At 41.5% G+C, this 6,004-nt stretch overlaps 1 pseudogene; it reads left to right on the top strand.

Moving 5' to 3' along the window:
- Positions 1–862: 862 nt before the first annotated feature.
- Positions 863–5,362, top strand: LOC144223760 (G protein pathway suppressor 2-like; annotated as a pseudogene).
- The last annotated feature ends 642 nt before the right edge of the window (positions 5,363–6,004 follow it).

The raw sequence follows: 6,004 nt of genomic DNA, 5'->3' as shown, positions 1-6,004 counted from the left end.
GAGAAACCAGTTCTTTACCCATTCTTTTGGATCACAGCCTCCACCTTTATGACCTCATTTAAACTTTATTAACCTTTAAAGGCCCTGACTCTTAGTCTAGTCACACTAGGGGGTAGGGTTCCATTATATGAACTTGGGGCAACATAGTTCAGTCCATATCATATAGCAATTATTGTTTTAAAAATCATAGATGTAACATATGTCAATGGTATGAAAAAAACAAAAACCGAACAATAGTATGTCAAGTAAAAAATAAAAATTTTCTTCTCCCTCATTTATGTACTTCCTCTAGAGGAAATTGGTTTCCTTCTGGAAGAGTCTGATTGAAATAATTATAGATAAGACACCAGAGAACTTCCTTCCTCTCTCTTTCTCCACCCAAATGTACTTGGAAAGGCCATGTGAGGACCCAGTAAGGAACCTGCCCTTTGCCACCCAAGGAGAGAACTCTCACTAGACACAGACCTTGCTGGCACCTTGATCTCGGACTTCTTGACTCTAGAACAGTGAGAAATAAATTCCTGTTGTCTAAGTCACCCAGACTACAGTGCTTTGTTATGGCAGCCCAAACAGACTGAGATAGCAAGGTTCTCTGCATAAAACCATGCATCTATCCATTTTTAACACAAAATAGGATCTTGCTAAATATAATGTTCTTTAAAAAGCTTTTTCCATTTACAACACATCTTGAAAATCTTTCCTTACTGGTACATACAGATCTAGTGACCTCCTTATTGTTATTTTCCACTGTCGTTTTTATTATACCAGTATCCAGTGTGGAATACCATGATACATTTAGTGATTACTCTCTTTATTTTTTAGTTAAACTTTTAATTTTATTTTGAGACCATTGTAGATTCACATGCAGTTGCAACAAGTAACACATGTACTCTTTCCCCAGTTTCCTCCGAGGGTAAGTAACATCTTGGAAAATGACAGAACATTATTACAACCAGGATATTGACAGTGATACAACCAGGATATTGACAGTGATACAAACAGGATATGAACACTTCTGTCACCACAAGGATCTCTCCTGAGGCCTTGTCATCGCCACACCCACTTCTCTCCCACTCCTTCCTTAACCCTGGCAACTACTAACCTGCTCTCCTTTCCTGTAATTTTGTCTTTTCAAGAATGTGATATACATAGAATTATACAGTATGTAACCTTTTACAATGGGTTTTTTCACTCAGTCTAATAGTCTAGAGATTCATCCAGCTTGTGTGTGTATCAGTGAATAAGTTCTTCCTTTCTACTGCTATGTAGTATTCCATGGCTAGATACAGTACAGCTTAACACTTCACCAATTGAAAGATATCCCAACTGTTTCCAGCTTTTGACTATTGTAAGTAAAGTTGCTATGATCATTCATGTACAAGTCTGTGTGTGAACACAAGTCTTTTTCTCTAGTAAATGTCTAGGAGTAACATTTGCTGTGTCATATGATAGTTGCTCTTTTAATTTTGTAGGAAACTGCCAAATTGTTTTCCAGAGTAGCTGTACCATTTTACATCCCCACCAGCAATGCATGAGAGATGCAGTTTCTCTGCATCCTTGTCAGAATTTGGTGTTGTCACTGCTTTTATCTTAGCCAATTCTATTAGATGTATACCAATAAGTCATTGTGGTTTCTATTTGCATTTCTGAAATGGTTAATGATGTTTAACGTCTTTGCACATGCTTATTTACCATCTATACATCCCTTTCAGTGAAATGTCTTTTCATGTTGATTTCTCACGTTTCAATACGATTGTGTTTTTTACTGTTGAGTTTTTTAAAAATGTTTGTTTGTTTTTGAGGGTAGGGGAGGGACACAGAATGGGAGACACAGAATCCGAAGTAGGCTCCAGGCTCTGAGCTGTCAGCACAGAGCTCGATATGGGGCTCGAACCCACGAACCACAAGATCATAACCTGAATGGAAGTCAGACGCTTAACTGACTGAGTCACCCAGGCACCCTGAGTTTTTGAGTTTTAATATATCTAGATACTAGTACAGTTGACTCTTGAACAATTCAAGAGTTAGGGGGACTGACCCTCCCATGCAGTCAAAAATCATACATAACTTTTGACTCCCCTCCACCAAACTTAATTACTAGTGTTGACCAGAAACCTTACCAATGACCAGTTAACTGGGTGCCTGGATGGTTCAGTGGGAAGAGCATGTAACTTCTGATCTTGGGGTCATGAGTTTGAACCCCACATTGGGTGTAGAGTTTACTAAAAAAAAAAAAAAAAACTTAAAAAATAGTCAAGGAACACATATCTTTGGTGTTATATATATTATACGCTGTATTCTTATAAAGTAAGCTAGAAAAAAGTGTTACTGAGAAAGTCAAAGGGAAAATACATTTTACAGAACTGTACTGTGTTTATTGAAAAATAGCCATACAGTCCAAACCTGTGTTGTTCAAGGGTCAACTGAACTTTGTCAGATATGTGGTTTGCAAATATTTTCTCCCATGCTGTAGCTTGTCTTTTCATCCATTTAAATGAGTATTTCAGAGAGCAAAGGTTTTCCCTTGCACCAGGTTGAGGTTGGGCTGCTAGGGGGCTGTCCGCGGAGTGCCGGGGACCAGTAGTTGGGAGGTTGGGCTTCCGCCTTGGGCCAGGGACAGGCCTTCCTGACCGCCTGCCTCCCTGCATGGCCGTCAGGGAGAGAGCCAGGTGCCCAGCACCATGCCCATGCCTGGGTGCCCCAAGCTGTCCACTGCCATGGCCAAGGCACTGCCCCATCCCCGCCTGTGGTGTGGGAGCACACAGAGCACGAGGTGGAAGAGGTGGACAAGATGATGGGGTGGAAGATGAAGGCAGAGCAGGAGAAAAGGAAGAAAGAGGAGCTGGAGGGGAGAACGTCACCAAAGGAAACCAACAAACAGATTCTGAAGTTGCCAGAGGAGCTTTTGGCCGCACAGGAAGAGAAGCATCAGCTTTTTCTGCAGCTCAAGAAAAAATGAAGTTTTCCATGAGGAGGAAAAATGGCGGCCAGAGGAGCAGAGCACCCTGACCGCTACCTCGGCTGTGTACGGGCCGAGCTGGACCCTCACGCAAGAACTTAGCTCCTCAGCCTGGGAAGACACGGTTGGCCAGACGCCCTCGGGGCAGCCAAGCAGGTGTTTGGACCCCAAGTACTTACCACCCAGAGCCATGTGGGCTCAGCAGCTGCTTTTCTAGGGACCCCAGAGCCTGGGCATTTTCGGGGCAGCGCAGGCAGTGCCTATGCGAGTGCTCGATCCCCCCTGACCCAAGGTCCATGCAACCCCCCGTACAGTGCTGGCCAGCAGCTCAGAGCACATGAGCAGCGTGTCCTGCAGTGTAGACCTGGGCCCAGTCCCAGCCATACCCCGATGCCATGCACGGCCACTTTGAGATCGCCCAGACAAGGTCATTGGAGCTTTTTTTTTTTTTGACCTGTGCCTATTAGCTTTCCAGGGTTGCTGACTTCTTCAGTTCCATCCAGGACATGTGAAGCAAGAGCAAAACCCAGAGAACTCACCACATGTCCATCTCAAGGTTTCTAGCCAGCCTGCCCTCTCCTTCTTCACGTCTCAGTCTTCTTGTGTCTGCTTTGTACGCAACATGCAGGGTTTTTAGTTGTACTTTGTGGGAGAAAGAGGAAAAACTGTGTCTATTCCATCTTCTTAGAAGAGAAAGTGGACCTCATTGGTTTTTAATGGCTAAGTAATACGTGTGGCATGCAACTCATTAACCAGTCTCCTGTTGATAAACCTTTAGGTTGTTTCCAGGTTTTATGCTATTAAAATAATGACCAAAGGAATCGATGTTCTCGTTCTTTGTGCGGGGTGGGAGTGGGAAATGGGGAGAGGGCAGAGTTCTGGGCTCTTGTGCTATTCTACGCACAGGATAAAATTCCTAATTGGGATTGTTGGGTCAAGGGACATGTGCAATTTAATTCACCATATTGTCAAAATATCCTCAAAAATGTTACACTAAACTCCAACCAACAGAAGAGTAGGTGTTTTTCTACTGAGGATTGTCAAGTTTTCTAATCTTTGATCACCTGATTGAGAAACGTTCTCTTAAGTTGTTTTTATGGCTAATTTTCCTTTCTCAATAGGACCCAAAGTGAGAATTGTGCTTTTTGCATTTTCTTGATGTCTGCAAGGACCCAGGACCATGCTACATACCATAATAGTTATCTGTTAATAGTTTTAGCCCTTCCAAGAAAGGATTAGGGCTGGTCATGCAGAATTCTGGCCAAGCCTCATGACTTCAAATAACACAAAATTCCAAAAGCTTTTATAGGCAGGTGTTTTTTTCAAAATGGTGTCTGTAGGTAAACCTGAATCAGAATCACTTGGGTGGACTGGGGAATGGAACACCATGCGCCTCCTGTCATGATGGACTGAAGAGGATGCTTTGCCACCTAGATGTAATATTTTTGCCCAAAATGGTGACAATGAGTCTAATGATGAGGGAACAATCAGAAAAATTCAAAGTGTGGAAACAAAGAAACAAACCAAGCAGGTCTGGAATCTTCAAAAACTGAATCTGATAGAAGACAGAAAACACAGCCACACTAGATTAACGGGGTCACAAGAAATGCAAACAAATCCACATACACATATACCCCTTATACATATATATGTAGTAGAATTTCTTTTTTTTTTTTTTTTGAGTTTATTTTGAGAGGGAGGCAGTGGGTACCCGTGGATATGCACGTGGAGAGGCAGAGAGAGAGAGAGACAGAGAGAGAGAGAATCCAGACTCCAGGCTGTCAGCACAGAGCCTGACTTGGGGCTCGAACTCTTGAACCGTGAGATCATAACCTGAGCCAAAATTAAGAGTCGGATGCTTAACCGACTGAGCCACCCAGGTGCCCCAGTAGTAGAATTTCTGATGAGAAAATCCCTTCTCCAAAGGGGGATACTGCTCTAGATTAAAAGAGACTAAAGAGACTAGCTCACTAAATATAATGTGTAACCCTTGGTTGAGTCCTAGAGTTTATTTTTAAGGCTCTAAAGTACATTATTGGGACATGTGAGAAATGTTGAATATTGATAGTTTCATAGGTGTTATTGTAATAGTAAACTTGGGGGATAGAATAATATTTCCATGGCTTTATAGAAAGAGAATATATTTTTAGGATGTAGTGCTGAAGTATTAGGAGTCAAATGTCACTACTATGTGACTTTAAGAACGTTCAGGAAAAAAGTGAGACAACAAATAAACTGTTAACAATTGATAAGTGTGACAAACATTTGGAGTTCATTACTTTCATCTTGCATCTTTTCCTTAGGTTTCAAGATTTTCGAAATAAAAAGCTGGCCCCACCTCAGATCAGATCTCCTGAATCTTGGTGGGAGGGCAGAGCCCACTTGTATCGGCATTTCAAGTAGATCTTCCCATTGATTTTTATGTATACTACAGTTTTAGATGTACTAATTTGAAGTACAATAATGTATTTTTATTTTAGTCTTTATGAAGGTAGAGCTAAAACACACACACACAGCCTCCATATCTCGGTTACACAACAGAATTTAAGGACGTTGGGTTAACAGATTTAAATCCAGTCTTTTCCACAGTCCCTTCCGTGTCCTCGATTTTCTCCATTTCCTTCAACTCTCTTAATCTTTACTTATCTTTATGCAAAGTGTTTTCAAAGTTAGTGTGAAGAATGTGTCAATGAGAGCTGCCCTCTAAATTGCTTCAGTGAACACCACCTACATTTGAGCAGAATCTAGCCTCCTATTTCCTCTACCAACTGAATAAAGAGGTAAGTAGCACTACTGTCCCTATCCAGCTCAAGGCAATTTTTCTTAAACACTGAAATGACAGTTGTAGGGACAGCATGTATTATGTTGTGCGTTTACTAAATAATAAATGACATTGACAAGTAATAAATGAGTTAAAGATCCAAAAGCACTTACCTTAACAAACTTCTGCATATCAATAGCTTGTCATGACACCGCTCTAAATGTGTAACTACCACTTAAGATCAACTGATCTTAATGTAGGAATCTCAAAAGAATACCTGGTAC

This window comes from Crocuta crocuta, unplaced genomic scaffold, assembly GCF_008692635.1.
Source record: "Crocuta crocuta isolate KB4526 unplaced genomic scaffold, BGI_CrCroc_1.0 scaffold70, whole genome shotgun sequence".
NCBI classification, from domain to species: Eukaryota; Metazoa; Chordata; class Mammalia; order Carnivora; family Hyaenidae; genus Crocuta; species Crocuta crocuta.
The sequence above is the reverse complement of the archived record's forward strand: the minus strand, read 5'-3'. Positions and strand labels throughout refer to the sequence as shown.